Genomic DNA, 24,396 nt, shown 5'->3' on the forward strand with positions numbered 1-24,396 from the left:
GGATTAGGAGGATGTAATCTATTTCTTATGCTCTTGCATTTTGTTGATCTCTCTCTCTCTCTCTCTCTCTCTCTCTCTCTCTCTCTCTCTCTCTCTCTCTCTCTCTCTCTCTCTCTCTTCTTTTCCCTTGTATTTTGTTTATCTCATTGTCTCCATGGCAATAGCCAGTAGGATTTGAGTGTAGTGTGTTGTGCAATGTTGACTGTTGCCTTAGCTAGCTAGACATCACTTAAGTTTTTGATGATACTATTTTGGTTATTGGGTGATTAAAAATTCTAAAACCATATAATAAACCACAACCTTTGCCATAACTGTCCACATGACAAACTATGAGTGGTAGAGAAAAACTTGTAGAACCATGTGAAAGTGACATTATGTAGCTAGTCACAGTCTGCCACATAAGATAATTGTGGCAAAAGTTGTGACTTTTTATGTGGCACTAGAATTACTCCTAGGTGATGGGTGGGTGGTTTGGTTTTTAAGAATATATATTTTGTTGAATGAGTAATAATGGGACATTGTTCTACATCTTGATTTAATGATTTATAGTCTAATTGGATTAATTAGTGCTAAATACATCTTTGATTTATAGTCTAATTGGACTAGTGCTAAATACGGAAATATAATTTGAAGAATATTTGCATGAGTATGCTCCAGTTTTGTAATTTAGTACATGGTTATGAATTTATGTTGCTTTTGTTGTGTTTGACAGAAAGAGGAAGGAGGAGGGGGTTGAATTGGCAACCCAGATTAACCAAACACTAGCAGTTGGAAAAGGGTATAGGCTAACAAAAACCCAACCCCTTTTAGCTTAGCTTCACTAGAAATTAGCCGATCTTAAAATTGATCTAGATTGTCAGGCAATACGAAGAAATTTTATTGCTTCTAGCAAGGAAAGTGAAATCATGAGCTCTTCGGCCCAGACCAAAAAAGTTGAATAAAATTAGGCTAATTAGCTTTAAAATGCTGATGTCAAATACTCATTAGCTGAACAATGATAATCTTATTATTCTGCAAAAAAAATCTCAGGCATGTTTCCTTGAACTCTCAGCTCTCGTTTGTTTTCTCTACATCACTCTCTTTCGGCCCTCCCCATTTCCTTATTCTGTCTTCAGCAATTGATGCCTGCATTTCACACCAATTTAGTCAATCCTTGCATTCCTAACACGGGCTAATTTTGAGCATTGTTTGTATAATGTAACTATTTAATATGGACAGTGTTAATTACACACACCATTTTGCACGCATGTCTATTTACGACGATTTCAATTTAAATTCACTTGTGTATAGACTATGCGCAAACTGGCATGTGTAATAGGTTTTACTGATTTAAGATTATCGTTCCAGTTAGAAAGATTGAAGACAATTGTTTTTCGTTTTTGTTTTTTGTTTTGTTTTTTTGTTTTGTGTTTTGTATTTTTGGTTTTGTTTTGTTTTGTTTTGTTTTTTTTTTTGTTTTTTGAGTAAAAGGAATTTCATTAGGAGCCACATATACATAAGATAAATGTGAAAAAAGTTTACCTCTTTGTTCCAGTTGGTCCTATAAACTATAAAGAAAAGGACACAAGTTTGTACAATTGTTCCTACTATCATGCCGTACCAAATCCCCTGCAAAATTGAGAATGACACAAAAGTTCATGTTTCACATTAAAAGAAGGGACAAGAAGTTCATTTACATGGTGATTAATGGCTTATCTGATGCAATAAGATCCTCTTGAGTATTGCACGTTTGTGATTGATTTCACTTTTCAAAATTTTATCTCATAATTATTAAAGACAAGACTGAATCACATTAATCCAAAGTGGAGTTTTAAATAATATAAAAAATTATCAATCTAAAGCAGAGATACAAGAAAAATAAAAATAAAAAATCCATGAAAAAATTGAGGGAGAGAGAACATTTTTTTGTGAGAGAAAACTATGCATAGAATGGAAGAGGTAGTGACAAATTTATAGTAAGAGGATGTGAATAAAAAGAGATAAAAATAAAGAAAGATAAAGGGAAAGAGACAGAATGATATTAATGTAGAGGGTAACGGGGAGACGAAAAGATAAGAGAGGGAAAAAGGTTGGAGAAGTAATGGAGAGATGCAAAGGTAAGAGAAGGAAAAAGGTTAGAGAAGTGTAAATATTTTAAAAAATAAATGTTAACTGGAGCGCATTATAGGAAAGTTGTAAAAAAGAAAGATAACGGCGTGGAGTTAATGTGGCTCAACTGGAGTGCAGTAACAATAAATGCTACGCTTCAACTTTTATATATATAGTAGGCTTGCTTGCTACTTCCACCATTTTCACTTGGAAATAGAAATGAAATAAACAAAAAATAGGAGAGCAAGACTTACCGTGACACCCCAATCAAGCTTGTAACCCAGAATGAGACCCAAAGGGATCCCAAAAACGTAGTAACATGCAATGTTCACATAAGCAACAATACCTTGCCATCCTGCTCCAATGGCCACCCCTGTGAAAAAAAACATTATTCACCCAATTAATTAAAATCTATTTCCATTTCCCTCAAAAATCTGAATTTTTATTTAAATGAAGAAGATAATATGATATAAAGACTAAAGAGGATGTATTATAAAACAAAAGATCGAAAATTTTTTAACTAGAAAATTCTGAGTTTCTAACCAGAGAGAACAGGTTGAACATTATCAATGACGATGCAAAGAGCCAGTATTGGTGTAAGCTGTTTAACGAGAGTTTCAACACTTGCATCACTCGAAAACAAGGATGGGTACAAGTTTCGTGTCAGGATTAAAATGACTGAGATGATAACACCAATCAAGAATGAGGTTATCACGGCCACCACTAATGAAAATTTAGCTGTTCTTGGATGAGCTGCTCCCAATTCATTTGACACTCTTACACTGCAAAAAATATATTTTGGTTTTAATTTTCAGACATTTTGCAATATATATATATACAGCTTTATTGAGGTGTGTTTATCTGTCACTAACCTTATAGCTGCATTCATTCCAAGAGATCCATAATTGTCCAGACCAATATGTTCATGCTACGACAAACATTGGCATTGCAGAAAATTGTTAATAAAAAATAAATTATATTCAAAGCACAATAATGATAGAATAGCTTTAGAGCTACCACATCAGTCCATGAATAATCTTGCAAAATACAAAAAGTAGCTCTTTTTACACATTTTGACAAAAAAACACCCACATCAGTGGGTGTAAAATTGTACAAAATTGTGCACAAATATACCAAAGTTACAGTAACCGTGCATATATACACGGTTACTGTAGCTCTTCTATACATTATTTTAATCATTTCTAATTTCGCTCCTTTTTTTTTCTCTCTCTTATCCATTTGCAAAACCAACGCCCGTATCATCTACTTTTTCCTTTGATACACACACTCCCATAGACAAAATAAAAAATCAACTACAAAAATAAAAAATCAACCACAGACACCACAAAACCAAACACACTCACACACCAACAGAGACAGAGAGAGTGGGTCGGCGCTTATGGCGGATCGATGTGCTTGGATCGGCGGGCTTGGATCTTCTCGCCGTGCTTGGATCAAAGTTTCAGATTGGTGCCGTGCTTGGATTGGAGTTTCAGATGGAAATTTTAGATCGGCGTTTGGAATAGATCGGAGTTTTATGGAAATTTTAGATTGACGTCTAGAATAAAGAGGAAATTTTAGCTTGGATTGGAGTTTCAGATTAGTGTCGTGCTCCCTGCTTGGATCGAAATTTCAGAGAGGAGTTTGGAATAGAGAGGAGTTTCAAAGAGGAGTGAAAATGTTGGAATAGAGGAGTTTTAGAGAAGACTCTAGAATAGAGTCTCGTGAGTGGAGAGAGAGGGTTTGAGATAAAATAATAGTAAAAAAGTGAGAAAATGATTATTTAAATAAAACAAATAATAAAATAGATAAATTGACGTGGGTGTTTTGTAAAAGTGAATGTGTAAAATAGAAAAATTAGGTTTTTAGTGTAAAAATGGGTGTGTAAAATACACTAGCTGCTTAGGCCCATGTATTGCACTGGCTTCATATATTCAAAGCACAATAATATTATAACGATTATATAACTTTTTTCTACTCGCAAAAATTGTTATTCCAAATTCAAATAAAATTTTCTTAGACTTTATTAAAAAGATCCCATTAAGAAAACATAGCTAATATTTTCTTACACTTTATACAAATGATATTGTAAGGACTAATAAAGTTGATACAAAACAATTAGAGCAAGATCTCATTAAGAAAACATAAATAAAAATTGGTTTAAATAAACGAAATCAAACATTCAGCAAAAAAAAATAAACGAAATCAAATAATCTCTGACATTCTACTCATTGAATGCACACATTTGAAAACGCCAAGAGCAAGAATTAAAGATTGAAATTTTGTCACCAATTGATAAAAAATATATATTACCTCATAAAACATAACAGAAAAGTACCCCTCCAGAGTCCAGACAAAAAAAAAAAAAACAAATTTCCTTACACTAAATAAAAAAATAGATTTATATATTTACTTATATTTGTACATGCGATGTCGCTGATCAGATTTTACATATGAGAAAGAAATTTCATGAAAAAAATGAGTGTTAAATTTAAAAATTTCATCAAGTTTTTAATATTAAAAAAAATCTAAAATTATAAATCTATTGATCATTGATTAAATTATAACAAATCAATGATCATTGATTAAATTATTAAAGAAAAAATGCAATTTCCCAACGGTATCGGTCGATGAGGCTTATATTCCATGAAAATTCACAAACAAACAGACAGCTCGACCCAAGTGCTCCTTGGACCCCATGCACTTGGTGCATCATGAGTCTATGACATCTCGAATTATTAATTTTATTTATACCATCTATTCAACTACACTCAAAGCAAATCATTTTTGTTCATCAAAAAAAGAAGCAAATCATTTTTGACCAACCATTCAACAATCTTTTGAAATCTGAGTAACAGTAATTTATTCCATTTTTTATATTGTTCAATTGTAACAGATCACAAAGTTTGTCATGGTAACCATTATAAATAGTAAATTAAATAATTTGAGATGTCACCAACTCTTAGATAGGTCATTTGTGGGATGTGATTTGATGGGAACAAGCCTCTATATATAGTCTAGGGTTGGGCAACTAATCTTGAAGAGTCACTAACAGATGCTAACAAGGATATTAGGGTTGGCTGAACAATGGATGCAATTGCCTAAGAGGCTAAGACTCCCGAATAAAAGAAGGCCTCCACTTGTAAAAAAAAAAAAATTATATGTAAAATATATTTATCTATATATTTTAATTACAAAAAAAAAATTAGTCATTTTATTGATCAATAAAAATTCTATCCTAAATTGTAGAAGATTAAAAAGGAAAAAAAATAATGCACAGTCTACTCACTGTCACACTCTATAGTGACACTGCACACTGCACACTGCACACAACTTGATACTTGATAGAATGATAGCCTGATAGGACTCAACTGTTGAGTATATAATATTTTATAATCTAAAAATGTTGAAAAAAAAATTTCATAACTACTATGCAAGTGCAAGAGATCTCCGTATATAGCTATTAGCTAGCCCCCACTCACACGGCTGCCTACACATTCACTAACCCAGTAACCACCCACACAAGCCACACCCACACCCACACCCAATGTATACCCACTCAAATAATTTTTTTTTTTATGCAAGCTTTAACTTTATGGATTATTATAAATTATCAAACTAACTAATTGTAAGGACCAAAAATATATATAACAGTTTCCTGCTTTATTTACTCAAGATCCTTTTACAATACATTTGGTAGAGAGGGTTCAACAAAAAAAAAAAAAAAGTCCCCTTCTGTAGTATCCTGACTCTTATTTATATCATTTGCCTCTTTCATTGTGACCTTACACCTCACAATCTACTATGCTTTTCCCTCTGACACCTGTCTGTCGGTAATGAAACAGAGCTCTAACTTCACGTTCAGCACTGTTCAGGTCATATCCACATTAATGCAATGGATTGAATTGGTATCCTCCAATTAATGCGGCCAGAATGGTTGTTGCCGGGCATTTAATGCAACCCTCTAAATTAGCCTGCCACCTTCGGATATTTGTAACCCTTACGTCAGCAGTGCCCACGCCACATCATCTTCGGGTATCCCCAGGTAATTTCCCTTACTCCTTTGCTTCATCTTGCTTAATGCATATCGGCCTTCCTTTCCTCGGGTTTTTGGGTTCTTGGGTCCTCGGAACCTCACAACAGCCCCTTTAACACTTGAGTTATTAACGATCAGTTAATAACCAAGTTTTAACTTCTTACACACGCTTCTTACCTTCCCTTTGGTTTCACACGTACAGACGTCTTTTCACTGCCCCATGACCCACGTCTGGCACCTCGTATCCCACGATGGAGCATTTATGGAATCTGGCGTTTCTTTTCCCGCGCACGTTCTACGGCTGGATGGGTAATGTACGGTTCAGATCCCGCTTGCAATTATGAGCGGGAAAGTTACCGCTCTTATTTCTTTTACCCCACCCCTATAAAAAAAAAACCTTTGGCTGGATGTAGCTCATTTTGGCATTCTGAAGGATTGAAAGAAGAGTGAGCTCCCGAGGACCATCTTTAAGCGATCTTCAGAGGTGTGTTCGTTTTCCCTTCATTTCTCTCTATTTGCTTGCTTTTTTCGTCTTACCGCGGGGATTAATGGGTAGGTACGCTAAGCTAGTAAATACGGATGAGGCAAAGGCTGCCTTTAAAAACCGATATAGGATCCCTGATGACGAAAGCATCACGTATTGTGAGGAAGAAGAGATTCCACTCGTACCTCGCCCCCCTGAGTCCGTTCTGATTCCGATGATTGCGTTTATCGAGGGGGGCATGGAGATTCCTATGGGTAGGGTAACCAGGGATTTTTTAATAAACTATAGGCTTACCCCCTCCCAATGTTCCCCAAACGTCCTTAGAATTTTAGGATGCGTAGACGCGCTTAACCGAAAGATGGGGACCAATTTGACATGGCAAGATGTAAATTGGGTGTACAAGCGCAAAAAGGGGATAGGACTAAATATTACATGAAATGTAGATTCCCTTCCGTTAAGGTGATCTCTTGCTTACCCGACTCAAGTAAAGGGATGGACGAAGATTACCTCGTCGTCTCGGGCAAGCGGCATGACGGCTTGCACACGCCTACCGAGAAGGGACGCCAAGTAGTATTCCCGGGGACTGACCTGGCATTTAGGAATGACCAAAATTTTTTATGCGTTCTGCTTTGTTTAACTTATTCATTCTAACCATTCCATTCCTTATTGCAGACGATTTCCACACCGCTCCGAACTTATCTGCTGTGAATCGAGCTGACCTGAACCGGATTCTTCGGTCAGAAATATTTGTACACCGGGACGGACAACTCCGAGCAGCCCACATTATCCTCGGGTACCCACCATCCACCAAACGCTTTCAAAGCCCGAAGAACGTAATCAGAGCAAGAGATCTACGATTAGCTCGGATTGACGTTGCGGCCCCCGGATTCCTCTTGCTCGCGCCTCCCTGCCGGGAACTCAAGACGCACAGCTTCCTGCTCCTCTTGCCGCCCAGTTACTTTATCCCTCCTTAGACCAAGCTGCTAACCTTGTAGCCGAAGAAAGAGCTGCTACGCCCGAGCCAAATCCTCCCGAAGTGACCGAGAAAGATTTTGAGGTGTTCTACCGTCTAGACGCTCCTTCCAGCTCTAATCCATCAACCAGTGAAATGGGTTTTCAAGAGAAGGAGCCCGACCTGTTGGCCTTACTGCAGGCGCACGCGGGCGATTCTTCACCGGCGATTCCGGTCCCACCTCGTCCAGTCACTCCGGCTGTTACCCATGCACCTTCCTCGGAGGCGGTGGATAAAAAACGGAAAAGGGGCCAAAGTAGCAAACATGTAATAGAAATCGAAGAAGGGGAAAGTCTTGACCCTTCGAGTTAAAGATACCGAGTGGGAAAGCCCTTACCAAAAGGCTCCCTGCGGTTCGTCTAAGGACCCCGGTAGTGAGTCTATAAAGAAGAGCGTCGGCTTTGGCGACCCGGCTTTACTCTCGGCTCGGGTAGCCCTATTATGGATGATGCGAACTTGAGGGACCCCGAAGGGAAGCTCGAGCACAGTGGCCGAGTGTCTTGAGAAGGCTCTATGCCTTCCCGAAGATATGGCAGAGCTGCGGTCCTTCCGCAAGAGGGAAGTTTTTTTGTCTTTGAAGCAGGACTTAGCTAAGGTATTTTCTAAACCTTTGCACATTCCATATATGAGTTTAACTCTTTATTATGACTAAATTTTTTTTTTATCTCGAATCAGGCGGTCCAAGCTTCATTTATGGCTGAGGAGTGGGTAGATCACTCACTGGACCTTGCCCGAAAAGCTGATCAAAATGCCGAGGCGGCAGTGAAGGCCCAAAAAGAAGCCGAGTTGAACTTGAAAGAGACCCTCACTCGCCTGTCCGAGGTAGAGAAAGCTCACAAGTATGCTGAGTCGGCACTAAAAAGCTATGAATCTTAAGCAAACCTTGCTCTTGAGGCTCAAAAGCAAGCACAAAGTAGACTTGCTCTTACCGTTGTTGAGCTTAAGCAAGCGCAAGAGAAACTGGCTGCCAAGGAACAGGAGCAGGCCGTAGCGGAACAAGCAACATACGATGCGGGAATGAAAAAGGCTTCGGATAGCTTGACCGCCCAACTCAAAGGGGTTGCTAGGGCGTTTTGCTTGGAGGTATGGGGTCATGCCTTGGACGCTGCTGGAGTAGCTACCGATGCTGAAATTCGGGCTCCAGACAGTGTTTACTATCCCTCAGCACTACGACTTGCACCTGCTCCCCCCATGCTACCAAGTGAACCAGTTGAGCCTATCCCTGCTCCTGACTCTTCTGATGCAGCAACCTCAAAAGGCCCTTCTCCCACAGCTCAGCCCGTGGAAAAAGTAATTGAAGGTGATGTGGCTGAAGAGCCAAAAAAGAAGAAAAAAGATAAAGAACCAGAGAAAAGAAAGGACAAGCAACCTGCTGCTTAGTCATTCTATCGTGATTGTCTCCTTCTTCTTTTTGTTTCTTTTGTTGTTTTCTTTTTTTTTTTTTTTTACGGATGTAAGGGGCTATGATTGTCCCAGTTTTGTAACAAATATTTGTTAAGAAATTAAAATTTAGCTCTTTTCTTCTGTTTCATATACAAGTCTTATTACAATGCGCTGCCATTTATTTGTATGCATCCAGATAAAAACTCTCTTGAACTAACAATCATAACATCACTACAACGTTGTTCATTATACTTGTGACTTTAAGAAACACAAAAGGCTTAACCTGGGCACCATAATTTCTCCCCTTGACCTTTTTTGACGTTTAAAAAGGAAGGTTTGAGATTCAATATGCTACTGAACGACAAGGCTTAATGATTTGTTTTATGCTAATGCTCTAGATGTTTGAGATTCCTTAGCCGTGATCTTGTTGGATTTACAATTCTTAAGTTATGGCCCGAGGAACCAAAGAAGAACAAAAATCAGTTTAGCCCTTACATTTTGCCAGGGGTTAACTTCTCCTAGGCTTGTGGCCCGAGGAGCCGAACAAGAACTAAGGTCAGTTTAACACTTGGATGTTTGCAACTGATTAATTTCTCTTAGACTTGTGGCCCGAGGAGCCGAACAAGAACTAAGGTCAGTTTAACACTTGAATGTTTGCAAGTGATTAATTTCTCTTAGACTTGTGGCCCGAGGAGCCGAACAAGAACTAAGGTTAGTTTAACACTTGAATGTTTGCAAGTGATTAATTTCTCTTAGACTTGTGGCCCGAGGAGCCGAACAAGAACTAAGGTCAGTTTAACACTTGAATGTTTGCAAGTGGTTAATTTTTCTTAGACTTGTGGTCCGAGGAGCCGAACAAGAACTAAGGTCAGTTTAACACTTGAATGTTTGCAAATGATGTAGAATTGATACGAATGGAAACCACGCACAAAAGGAAATTCTTTTCTTAATAATAATAACGTCGTAAGTTATTTACATTCCAAGGGCGAGGAATCACCCTTCCATCCAGATCCTCTAGACGATAAGCCCCCATTCACCTGTAATGAGGTAATTTTATACGGCCCCTCCCAATTAGGACCCAACTTTCCCCAAGCGGGATTTTTTGCTACCCCCACTACCTTTCTTAGCACCAAATCACACTGGTACCGAGTGTGGATCTAACTCCCTTGTCGTACGTACGCTTGAGCTTTTGTGATAGCGCCCATTTTCACATTGGCTACCTCTCTCCTTTCCTCAATAGTATTCAAACAATCATACATCCTCTCATGATTGCTCGCTTCATCATACTGGTCGGACTTCAGGGTGGGAAAGCCCGATTCTAATGGTATTATAGCTTCCATTCCATACGTCATTGAAAAGGGAGTCTCGCCTGTCGATCTTCGGGGCGTAGTGCGATAAGCCCATAATACATGAGGCAATTCTTCTACCCAGCCTCCTTTAGCATCATCCAATCGTTTCTTCAAACCTGCCAAGATGACTTTATTTGTTGCTTCAGCCTGACCATTTCCTTGAGGATAGGACGGTGTTGAATATCCATTTCTTATTCCTATTTCTGCGCAGTATCGCCGGAAAGCCTTACTATCAAATTGAAGCCCATTATCAGAAATCAAAGTATGAGGGACTCCGAAGCGAGTTATAATATTTTTCCAGATAAACTTCTTCACATCCATATCCCTAATATTGGCTAATGGCTCAGCCTCCACCCATTTCATGAAGTAATCTGTGCCGACAATGAGCCATCTCCTATTACCTGGTGCCCGAGGAAAAGGTCCAACGATATCTAAACCCCACTTAGCGAAGGGCCATGGGCTGGATAACGGGTTTAAGTTACCTCCTGGTTGATGTATGCTAGGCGCAAACCTTTGACACTGGTCACATTTCTTGGCATAATCTTGAGAGGTTCTCTGCATACTCAGCCACCAATACCCTTGGGTCATGGCTCTATGAGCTAGTGATCTTCCTCCAGTATGACTCCCACACAAACCTTCATGCAATTCTTCCAGCAAAGGTTCCACAGCTTCAGGATGCACGCAAAGCAGGTACGGTCCTGTGTAGGAACGTCTATAGAGTTTTTGCTCCTCTGATAGCCAGTATCGGGGAGCGCTTCTTCGTACCTTCTCGGCCGCTGTTCTATCTTCAGGTAGCTTTCCATGTTGCAAGAAAGCTACAATTGGGTCCATCCAACTTGGACCAACATGGACGCTGTGAATCCGTACTGCCGAGAGGTTGGTCAAGCTAGAGGACAGTAAATCCTCCACCATGACCATTTGTGGTAATTTCGAACCCAATGAGGTGGCTAACATTGCTAATGAATCAACATGAGAGTTATGTCCCCTTGGGACTTGCTGTACCTTGAAACTTTCAAACAAACCCAACACCCCTTGAACTCGCTTGAGATAGCTTTTCATTCGTTCATCTTTTGCCTCAAATTCTCCATTAACTTGCCCTACTACCAATCGGGAATCACAATACAACTTTATTACCCTTCCTCCCAAGTGTTTAACCATTTGGGCGCCCACCAAGAGAGCCTCGTACTCGGCCTCATTATTAGTGGCTGGGAATCCTAACCTCAAGGACTTTTCAATAACTAGCTTTTCAGGAGATATTAGCACGACTCCAACCCCGGCTCCCTTTCGATTTGACGCCCCATCCGTGTAGACTTCCCAAGGAGTGACGTTTTCCAGCCCAATGGACATTACTGTCATCATGGTACCTTCGTGGTTAACCTGACCTTCCGTGAACTCGGCCACGAAGTCAGCAAGGATTTGCCCTTTGATAGCTGTTCGGGGTATATACTTGATGTCATAAGCTCCCAGTTTGGTTCCCCACTTTGCTACACGACCCATATAATCCGACTTCCTCATGATAGCTTGTAAAGGCAGTTGAGTAAGTATCACTACGGTGTAAGCTTGGAAGTAATGGGGCAATTTCCTTGTCGCATGCACCACGGCTAGAAGCGCTTTTTCTAGAAGCAGGTATCGTTGTTCTACTTCCTGTAAAGACTTGCTGACATAATATATCGGTTTTTGAACCCCATCGTCATTCCGTATTAAGACCAAGCTTACGGAGTGATTTGTGACGGCTAGGTAAGCATATAACACTTCTTCCTTCTCGGGCGTTGATAAAATCGGTGGACTAGATAGGTATTGTTTTAAGTCCTCAAAGGACAAGTTGCATTCGTTAGTCCACCGGAAATCTTTCCACTTGTGCAAGAGGCGATAAAATGGGCGACACCTGTCTGCGGACCGGGATATAAACACATTGTCAAGGCCGATCATACCGGCCAACACGCACCTCTTTCGGATTCTGAGGGGGATGCAAGCCTAAGACAACCTTAATTTGATCAGGATTAACTTCAATTCCCCGATGAGTAATCATGTACCCTAAAAACTTTCCCGATCCCACTCCGAAGGAACACTTTGATGCATTCAAGCGTAATTTATACTTTCTTAACACCGAGAAGGTCTCCTGCAAATCTGTCAAATGGTCTTCTGTCCTCTTACTTTTAATGACCATGTCATCGATATACGCTTCCATATTACGCCCCAACTGCGCATCAAACATTCTTATCACCATTCGTTGATAAGTGGACCCTGCATTCTTTAAACCAAAAGGCATCACTCGGTAATGGTAGTTACCATTAGGGGCACGGAAAGCCGTTTTCTCCTGATCATTCAATGACAAAGGGATTTGATAATACCCTTGGAATGCATCTAAGAAACTCATTCGGGGGTGCCCCACAGTTGCATCTACCAGTTGATCAATTCTGGGTATAGGGAAAGGATCCTTGGGACATGCCTTATTCAAATCTGTAAAGTCAATACAAACTCTCCATTTCCCATTCTTCTTTTTTACCACGACAGTATTGGCCAGCCATTCAGGATAGAAGATCTCCTTGATTGCCCCAGCTTGCTTTAGCTTACTAACTTCCTCCTTAACTACTTCTGCGTGCTCCTGAGATGCTCGCCGAGGAGGCTGCTGTCTAGGCGTCGCATGGGGGTTAATATTCAGATGGTGGCAGATAACTTCTAGATTAATTCCTGGTACGTCATAAGTCGTCCATGCAAAAACATCAATATTATCCCGCAAGAATTGAACCAATTCTTCTCTTTTCCGTATCGGCAGCTTAGATCCGACTTGAAAATATTTCTCTTCATCTACCCCAATAACTACCTTGACTAGGCGCTCGGCGAGCTTCATCCTCATCTAGGCCGACTTCCCGAGCAGCCTCCTTTAATTGCTATGATGCCTCAAGATATTCCCCTTCCAACGATCCTCGGCCTGTTCGGATGGTGGCAAACGTTAGACATTGCCTGGCTACCAATTGACTGCCATGTAATATTCCCATGCTTCCTCGTACAGGGTACTTCACCATTACATGTAAAGTAGATGAAACTGCCTCCATTGCATGCAGCCATGGTCTAGCCAAAATGGCCGTGTATGGAGAGTATGCCATGACAACTATGAAGTTTACTTGTACTTCGGAACCCTCCACCTGCACGGGCAACCTAATCATTCCCCGTGGGATCACCTGATTGCCATCAAAACCGACCAACGGATGGTCGTACTTTTCCAAGTCCTCCTCTTTCAACTTTAATCCATTGAATAGGTCTAGATACATAATCTCGACACCACTTCCATCATCCACCAAGACTCGTTTCACATCATATCCCCCGATATGAACTGTGACGACCAAGGCATCATCGTGGGGTTGAAACGTTCCCTCTTTATCCTTATCAGAAAAGCCCAATATGGGCGTCACCGAGGATCTCACTCTCTTGTTTGCTTGATGATCCTCCCCTACGTCCTCATTCCCACACTTGTTTTGAACAGTCATGACCCGAGAAGGATTCCCAAATTCTCCTCTCTGGGTCAAGATGACGTTAATAGTGCCTAGAGATGGTTGAGGGGCCTGACCCCAATATTTCCGAGTGTCTAGTTGTTCCTGTTTCCCATTCGGCTTTGCCAATAAGTGATTGATCTTCCCGGCCCTAATCAATTGATTCAAATGGTCGCGCAGTGTCCGGCACTCCTCTGTGGTGTGTCCCTTATCCTGGTGGTAATGGCAGTGGAGGTTTTGATTTCTCGTGGATGCATCTCCACTCATTTTGTTGGGTGGCCTAAAATATGGCTCATGCCAAATTTTCTCCAGTATGTGATGCACGGGTTCCTTAAATAGTGAGTTAATTAGAGGAGACTCGGCGGTCCTCGGATGGCTTGGAAAGTCTCGTTTGGGCCGAATACCTTGAAACCCCCCTACCCGAAATCCTTCCTCTCCAGATACCCTTTCATTTTGCCTTTGTTTTACATCTGATCTTCTTCTACCCGTTTATACTTATCTATCCGTTCCATGAGCTGACGCATGTTTATTGCGGCCTTCATTGTCAAAGACTTCCTCAACCCATGCTCCGTGGGAAGACCCACCTTGAAAGTTCTCACGGCTACACTCTCCACATCCCCATCAATTTCATTATACGTTTCCCAGTATCGGTCAGAATAGGTTTTGAGTGTTTCACCTTCCCTCATAGACATAGACAGTAGAGCATCCAAAGGTTTTGGAATCCTAGTACAAGTTATGAACCTTGCTCCAAATGCCCTAGTCAATTCCTCAAAAGACATCAGAGAACCTTCGCAGAGCATCGAAACCACCTCGCCACGGGCCCCCAATGGAGGAAAACTACTGCGCACATCAATGCCTCATTATTCGAATAAACGGCCATCTTCTGACTAAAATGACTAACGTGCTCTACAGGGTCAGTCCTCCCGTTGTACATAGTAAAAATGGGTTGAGAAAACCGACGAGGTAGCTTTGCCCTATTTATCCTTGCCACAAAAGGGGATTTGGCAATTTGCCTCAGGGCTTTACCCATTGCATCACTCCCGTCATCACGATATATCCCATAAGTATCGGGCATCCTCGTCTCCTTCTGCTGCTTTGCCCTAACGCCCGAAGACACACTGGCATGGGTCACACTTCGAGTAGGCTCGAACAATGGGGGATGAATTCCTCCAGGGTTTGCTTCCGAACTGTCACTGGAAGAGCTAGCATTACCCTTGCGTCTCCGATTCTTACTATTCACGCACTTGCGCAAGTACGCTATCTCAGATTGCATCTGTTGCAATACATCGTCGCGAGACATATGCCCCTCAGTTAGCGATCGTTGCTCAACACCCTGACCGCCATCATATGCTTTCACCACCCCTGAAGTATGTCCCTTCCCCTTGTCACGCTGGAGACTTACAGCTACATCCCTGCTTCGTGAACTTACTGATTCTTCCCCTTCTAGATACACCTCTGCCATACACTTCTAAATGGAATGTGTTACGTTGTTGTTGTTCCCACAGACGGCGCCAATTGTAAGGACCAAAAATATATATAACAGTTTCCTGCTTTATTTACTCAAGATCCTTTTACGATACATTTGGTAGAGAGGCTTCAACAACAAAAAAAAAGAGTCCCCTTCTGTAGTGTCCTGACTCTTATTTATATCATTTGCCCCTTTCATCGTGACCTTACACCTCACAATCTACTATGCTTTTCCCTCTGACACACGTCGGTAATGAAACGAGCTCAACTTCACTTCGCGTTCGTTTGTTCAGGTCATATCCACATTAATGCAACGGATTGAATTGGTATCCTCCAATTAATGCTGCCAGAATGGTTGTTGCCGGGCATTTAATGCAACCCTCTAAATTAGCCTGCCACCTTCGGATATTTGTAACCCTTACGTCAGCAGTGCCCACGCCACATCATCTTCAGGTATCCCCAGGTAATTTCCCTTACTCCTTTGCTTCATCTTGCTTAATGCATATCGGCCTTCCTTTCCTCGGGTCTTCGGGTTCTTGGGTCCTCGGAACCTCACACTAATAATTATAAATATATATATATATATATATATATATATATATATATATATATATATATATATATATATCATCTCAACTCAATTGTATTATAGTAATACTAATTTATTGAACCATGTAATAAATTAATTTTTATTTGAGTAGGTTTAGACTTTAAAGTATAAAGTGGTCATGACTTTAGAAAATTTGCAATAACCAATTAGTAATTTTGTATCTCAAAAAACAAGAAAAATAGATTTTAAATATTTTTTAATAAATATTATTTAATTAATATTTAAATATAAAAAAGACCTTACTTAAAATTTTCGCCTAAGTTAAGCCGACCCTGAGGATATCACGAATGGTTAATTGTCCTTTTTTGTTCTCATTGTGTTGAAGTGTAGCTAGCATGAGCCCTTGTCCAAACTTGACATAAGGAGGGGTGTTTGTGGTGTGGTGCGGTTTAGCTAAAATCATAATTGCACCGCACCTTATCTTTGCGGTCACATGTGCAGTGTAGCGTAGTGTGGTGTGGTGCGATGCGGTGTGGTTTAGATTTTTAGCCAAAACCATAACTGCACCACACCTTATTTTTGTGGTCACTTTTGCGGTGTGGTGTATAAGATGCAATTTGAACAGCTTGAAGTCGGTATATTTTTCAAATTTTGGGATTTTTCTACCCAACCCAAAACTTATTTTTCCTTTTATTTTGGGCCAAATTTTAAACTATTAAGCTAATTTTTCTTTATTTTTGACTGGTTTTCCTAGTCAACCCTTGCTGGGTCTATCAAACTATTATTTTTTTTTAAAAAAAAACTAGGTTTATTAAACTATTAATAAAATATTTAATATTAAAAATAAATAAATATATTAATATATAAAGAGGGTGCGGTGCGGTTTGTGCGGTTTTTTTATTATAAAACTGCAAACAGCACTGCACCATGTGGTGCGGTGCGGTGCACTGCTACTTACGGTGTGGTGCAGTTATGCCATTTTGTTGGCAGTTTTGATGCGGTTTAGTGAACACCCCTCTCAACATGAGTACTTACCAAAAAAAAAAAAAAAAACAAAAAAGGAAAGGAAAGTTTCTAGCACGAGTACTTACTAGTTACGACTATACCCAAAAAAAACAGAGTGCTGGTGTAGGGATGGCAATGGGGCAGGTCGGGGCTGAAGGATGGGATCTTCGCCCCCGCCCCGTATAGATTTTTCTTGCCCCATCCCCGCCCTGCCCCGCATGACGGGGAAAATTTCTTGCGCCATCCCCACCCCTTAAGGCCTCACGAAGACCCGTAAAGCCCCACCCTATACCGTAAAACTTTATTTCTTGTTAATTTTTCCTATAATTATTATCATTTTTTCAAATAAAATGACATGTTTCAATATTAAAAATATACTTAAAATTATAAATAAATTTATCCTATCAAATCAAACTAATTTTTAGTAAAAACTAAATAATATTATCTAAATGTTTAACAAGACAATGTCACAACAAAAATCTCATAGTATGACACAAAAATCTCATATTATATTAATGATGAAAAGTAAGTTAAGAAAGATATATGAATCATGAATGAAAAGACAAAAAAAAGAGTTAAAATTGGTACCTTATTTCTAACTTTGCTTGAGAGAAAAGAGAGGTAGAATCACGTTAGGTAGAATAAAATAAGCTGATGATATTTTTGTTTAAATAGTAGGATTTTAGAGTATGAAAAAATTACAACCTAATCCTTATTAACACGGGGTGGGGCGGGGCGGGGTGGGTCTAAAAAGTGTAAACCCATCCCCGCCCCACCCCGTGGTGCGGGTCTAAAATCTCGCCCCATCACCTTTGCGGGACGGGAAAAATCTGCACGGGGCGAAGCAAGGAGGGGTGGGTCAAGCGGGGCGGGGAAAAATTGTCATCCTGGTGGCATCAGTACTTACCAAAAAAAAAAGGGGGCAGCATGAGAAACGTGATGAAAGAAATAATGATGAAGAACGAACTAAGTACTTGCAAGAAATTTATGTGGAAATATATATAATAGGGATATATGCAAAAAAAGAAGAAGAGAATTCCTCTGATTTTGTGGACATGTCAAATTGTGTGTAGAATGTCTTATAGTTTGTGGTTTCGAGTATCGATTATCGACGACCATTTATTACTAGTTTTGACTGTTTTGTGATGTTGACGATGAAGATATTATGGAGAATGGGAATATATAGTTTTTATGATATATGGTGACAACTCACAAGGGCTACTAGAAAGTAAAAGCATTGCTTATCCTTACTCTTATTAGAGGGGAAGAAAATTAAGAAGAAAAAACACAAGACATGCATGATTAGCACAAATTATAAGACATAGACAGATTCAACTGCATAACATGTGCATGTGGTAGTCATTTCATTAACAAAAAAAAAAAAAAAAAGTGGTAGTCATCCTTTTGCGTATAGAGAGAGTATTCAAATTACTAATTTAGAGAGTTTTGCTTAGAAAAAGATTGAATGCAGTGAGACAAGAGTTGTCCTATTCTAAATTATGTCATTGCATATGTCACAGGCCATTTGACCGTTGACATATTAGAATTTGACGCTCATTGTGAGTACTTGGTGTATATATAGGAATGTATGATATATTGGATGCATTAAAAAAATTTATATGATTAATTAGGGAGAGAGAGAGAGAGAGAGAGAGTTACCATATGGACAAGGCATCTATTGAAACTTCAGCATTTTGTAGATATCCAGCAAAGAGAATTAGCGCCATGAAGTACCACACTTCCAAGCTACGCAAGATTAATTTAAATATATTTTCATCATTTCAAGGATTAGATTTAAAATTGAATGATGTGAATCCCACAAATCAAAGTATAATCGTATATTAAAAAAAAAGGTATGAACCAATTGAAAAAGAGAGATCTCCTTGAGTGCATGTGTCCCATCATGGTTTTTTTTTTTCCTGCTGAATACTCCTCTAGTAGTAATATAATCATATAGGGTTATTGTTTAATGATAAGATTATATGCAAAGTAAAAATACTAATAATTTTGAAAAGTGCAGTAATAAACTACTAAATCATTTCTAACCTTTCAGTAAAATAGAAAAGAGAAGAGAAAGAGTAATAATAATGTCAGACATGAAACAACTTTGTTCCATAATAGACCGGAAAGAATAAAGCATTTTATACTAAATAGTAGAAATTATACTACAAACTTTATTCAGCAATAAATATAAATATATATATATATATATATGAGTTTAATTAATAGATACTCTTAAAGTATTTACTAATAAGTCATTTGAAAAAAAAGTTAATACTTAATACTACTTTTATGGAGAATATAAAGAACAGTAAAAAAAGTCAATTGATTTTTTCTATTCTTATAAAAAGTTTCTAAAACTATTTTCTAAACTATTCCCTTAGATCAAGAAATTTTCAAGTTTCAATAATGTGAATGCCCTTAGATCAAGAAACTTTCAAGTTTCAATAATGTGACAACAAGCATTCAATAATTGGGCACACAAGTCAACTCAACTTGAATCTAAGAAAATTTTCTTTTTTTAAAGGGTTGTGTTAATGGGTACCACAAGATGCATGTTAACAACAATTTTTTTGAAATTTTTCTGAAAATTTTTGTTATTTTTACAGTTTTATCTTATTTTTTTAGTTTATAAATATTGTTTGATGTCTTTTTTCTGTCATTTTTTTTTTGTCTTTTTGCACTTTTAGTGCTTGTTAACCTTTCCTTTTTTTGTATTTAGGTGGGAAGGAAAGTATGCACCCAATATTGACCAGAAAGAACAAATAACTAAGCATTTTAATACTACTGCTGGATCAAGATTCGATTTATGTTTTTTGAGAGCGTCTAAGGAATGTTAAATAATTATGAACTACAATACAGACAAACAGGTTCTTTAAAAAAAATTACTATTAAAAATAAAAATTTATTTTTATAGGTACAAATTCAAGATCATTTATATGGATTTTTATTCGTGTACAATTAGATTGTTTCTCTGTAAAAATTATTTGATGTTCTATTAGATACATGTTCTAAAAATAAAAAAATAAATGTAGATACATTTAACATGTATCCAATGTACTTGATACTAAATTCAAGATGATTATATATGTTTTTCTTGGTATGATTTGGCTTTTTGAAATTTTTTAAATATAGTATAACTGATGCTTAATTATGACATGATTAAACAAAGGGAAATTCATTCTGCTTGAGTTTGAATTTGTGTGTCTTGTTAATTTCGTGTCTAACAAAGCAGAAGAAATTAAGTGAGTTTGATATCTCATTTTTTCATTAGCATATTTAGTATTTACTAAAAGGTAAGACCTAAAAAAGAAAGTCAGCTTATTTTTCAAAATAATTAGTCTATTTGTTTATTCGTAAAGTTGAAATAGAAACTGAAAATAAACACAAAATTGGTTTAAAACTTTTTCTGCGAAAAACAGTCACTGAATTGATAGTTGATACTTGATACATTCATGTCGCAAAATGGCATCCAACCAATGCCACCTAGTTTTCCTTTAAAGTTGGAATACGACACAAGTTAGAATTTTCCAAACGAAGGTACAGTATCTTCACAAAATTCTACATTGTGTTACTTATTAGGTCACCCAAATTTTTTGAACATATGGTATATTTTCTCAAATAAAACATAGCATTTTGTAAAGGCCATTTTTCTAGGATATCCAAACATGATTAGAAGAAGATAATCAATATTAAAAACTGAAGGAAGAAGCTGAGGACTCAAGAGCTAGTCAGTAGTAAGTAATGTAACCGTCTAGACAGCGTACACGTACATTAAATTGTCTTTGTCAACTAGTGCCCTACACATATAAGTTCAGGGTTTTTTTTTGTTGGTTAAAGTTCAGGTATATATATTTAATAATATACTAAATGATGTTTTTAATATTTATATTTAAAAAAATGTTAAATTCTACAAGTATTGAAAAAAAAAAAAAAATGAAAAACCTGCAATTTAATGAGTCGTTGACAAGTGACAACTCATGTTTAATTTCAATGTAAGCTAGGGAAGGTCGGAAATTATTAAAATTATATATATATATATATATATATATTTTTTTTTTTTCTAAAATGCAAAACTGATTTTTTAATTTTCTTCAGATTTCATTTTAGTCCTCTAACTTTACGTTCGTTCATTTCAGTACTCTAAATTTCATATTTATTTAATTAAGACATTTCCATTAATTTTTGTTAAAATTTTTTGAAAAACTAAATTTGGAAAATATTTTTCAATCATTAATTGAATTTTTTTAAATTAAAACATTTGAAGGAAAATTTATAAAATTGAAAAATTAACCACAACATATAACAAAAGTTGATGGAAAAACTTTAATTGAATAAACTTGAAAGTTAGAGGACTAAAATGAACAAACGCAAAGTTAGAGAACTCAAATACAATTTAAAGAAACTTAGAGAACCAGTTTTGCATTTTACCTTTTTTTTTTTATAAGATATAAAGTCCTAAAATAGTTGTGTCTAACATCTCCCTCAGTGCATAGGATTAATGGATAAAACCCATAACCATAATTATTTCACATCAAAAAAATTTATACTGTGTACATACTATATGTTATAGGCTTGAAAACACGAACATGAGTACCGGTATGGTAGGGACGGAGCTAAGCTTGGACTTTGCCCCCCTAATTTTTTATATAAAAAATATTAGTATATATATGAGTATTAATTTTAGCAATTTTATTTTTATAAAATTACACTTTTTCCCCTAACAAAATCATTTATTATTTTAAGAGTAATATTATAGTTATAAACTTTTCTATAATATTTTTACAAATTATTGAGATAGCAAATTTTTATTAGTTCATATTTGGGTCCACCACTTACATTATTTTTTTACTTACTAATACCACTCACCAAATCATTATATAATTTAAAATAATAAAAAAAGTTTGTATCTTTAACATTTATCTCCTTCTAAAGACCATAAAAAATGTATAGATTTAAAATCTAAAACAAAATATAAAAGCCAAAAAAAAAAAAAACTCTCAGTGTCTAAGTAGCAAAACTGGAGGCTGGAGTTACTGTACATAGCAAGTAGCAAAAGTGCTCATAATTCTAAGTTCTAGCTCCGTCTCTGAATACGGATATAATATGATAACATGAACAATTTCTAAAAAATTTTAATATAAAACGACTGGCCATACAATATTGATATAACATAAGTATGAAACAAATACTACACGAGTGCGGCATTTTATACGAAATGTACGTGATTCTTAGGTTACATATAAAATGTAGATACTTTGATGTCTCTAAATGTGAAGTAATAATTTTCCTAAACAAAATAGTGTTAACAGTGACATTACATGAGTTTCTTACCAGATCATTACTGCGGAGGCCAGAGATAACTTAACGAATCCCCAAAGATTATGAAACGCCTTCAATGAGAACCCAGACCAAGCTCGACCACAACTCCCACTTAAAATATACAACAGCTGCACTATCACTATGAGCCACCAGGACGAGTCCAACACCACCGCCGCACCCACCAAACCCCAGCCTAACTTCAAGATCAAAAGCCAGCTAAACACTGTGTGCAGAGCCAATGTAACAGCCGCAATCAAAGCTATCACAAAGATCTTGCTCTGTGATTGCAGAAACTTGACCATCGGAAAATTTAGAGCGTAAGCAAATAGCTGCGGAAGCATATAAAGTGCGAACACTCCCGCTGCGTCCGATATTGCTTCAGTCTGTCCAATCAGTTTCAACAGTGGCGCCGCGAAGATGTACAAAAGACTGAGAAACAAACCTGTGGTGGTCAGGATCACCCATGACCTCTGCATGTAAATTCCTAGCATATCAATCTGTCCTGCCCCAAACGCTTGCCCACATAGTGTTTCGAGTGCGCTTCCCATTCCGAGCTATTGAAATTCAATTTTGTTAAAGAGTAGATATATGCACAAAGAAAACCAATTGAGATACAAAGAATCAATATTGTTAACTGTGTGTATTGTAATATTAACAGTAGAGGGTACCATGATGCCCAGCGAGAAGCCGGCGATGACAGAGTTTTCCATGGAGAAAGCAGCGAGGTCGAGTGTGCCGACCTGGCCCAGAAAGACTTGAGTGACGGCACCGAGAGAGTATTGGCATAAGGAGGTGAAGATGGCCGGGCCGGCGAGGTACCAGAGCTTCTTTGATTCAGTAAGGAACGCTCTGTAGAAATCGACAGGACTCTTGATGGGAGGGATGTCAGCAGCATCGGCGTTAAAGGTAGCAGTAGAGGAAGTGTGTATTGCTACTGGAAGGGACTGTAGCTGGTGTTCTTGCTCTTGGTCCACTTCTCTGGAGGACGAGAGAAGTGGTTGATTACCATTCTCCATGAGAGAGAGAGAGAGAGAGAGAGAGAGAGAGAGAGAGAGAGAGAGAGAGGTAGGACTTATAAGATGGAGAGGACTTATTACTAGTAAAATTGTAGTAGGAAATTATTTGATGTGAACTGCATTAATTCCGACAAGTATATATAGTATTCAAGCTTCATACTTTTAGGTTTTTTATTTTTATTTTTAATTTTTATTTTAAGGGGTTCTTAATAGATTTCTTGTTATGTTACTTTCGCAACATATTTATTAAAGTGTCACTGCTTGAATCATTCAACTACCGTCAAATAATATGTGAAATGATATTAGGACTCATACTACTAAGTCATACCCTTTTAGTTTGTTTTTATTGACAGGGATAAGATTTATTGAAACATGAATTTATTGTGAGATAGCTTTTGCTTAGTTATCATAAAAGGAATTGGTATAAGGTTGTTTACTTATATAAAAAAAAAAATAGTAAGATTGTTTGCTTTTTAAAAAAGTCTATGACTGCAATTTTTCTTACAATTATTCTATTTGGTAAACTATGAGTGATGAAGAAAAAATGGTCAGTTCATGTGAAAATAACATGTCTAGCATGCAAACCAATAGGCCACGCACATCTTGTTGGTTAGGAATGAAAAATTAATAAATACAAACCAATTTAAGTATCAAATATATTAAAAAATATTAAATGACACATCATTGTTTGACCTCAATTAAACCTCAGTCTGATTTCAAAGACCTTGAACCTCTTCATTTTTTGGTTCATTAAACAGTCTGAGTTTTAAAACCATGGTTTGCAATGCACTCAATGCTTTACACTTTGAATTAAGTTTGATTGAAGTTTTTTTTGTTAAACCAATCATCCACTATCAATTATACTTGTGAGCTATGACATAATAAAGTTTTCATAGTCACTATTTCACATTGTTAGGTTCTAAGACCTTAGAGACTAATGTATTATAACTTTAATATGTAATATGTTGGCAAATCATGATCAAAACATAGGGTCTAGGTTTAGGTTTACTCAAAGTATGTTTAATTGTAAAATTGGAATTGAGTGATTGCAAAAATTATTGGACAAATTCTACAAGGCTCGAATTTTCTGCAGAATTAATTTTATGCAGAATTTCCAATTTAGCCCAAGTGCGGTTGAAGTGTAGGGTTTTATGTTTTACTTCACATATAAAAATAAAAACCCTAGCTATGTT

At 37.5% G+C, this 24,396-nt stretch overlaps 1 pseudogene; it reads right to left on the minus strand.

Annotated features, from left to right (window-relative positions):
* Positions 1-1,047: 1,047 nt before the first annotated feature.
* LOC142629788 (protein DETOXIFICATION 29-like) lies at positions 1,048-23,203 on the minus strand (annotated as a pseudogene).
* Between the last annotated feature and the right edge of the window lie 1,193 nt (positions 23,204-24,396).

The sequence above is a fragment of the Castanea sativa genome, chromosome 3, assembly GCF_040712315.1.
Source record: "Castanea sativa cultivar Marrone di Chiusa Pesio chromosome 3, ASM4071231v1".
In the NCBI taxonomy this organism is placed as follows: domain Eukaryota; kingdom Viridiplantae; phylum Streptophyta; class Magnoliopsida; order Fagales; family Fagaceae; genus Castanea; species Castanea sativa.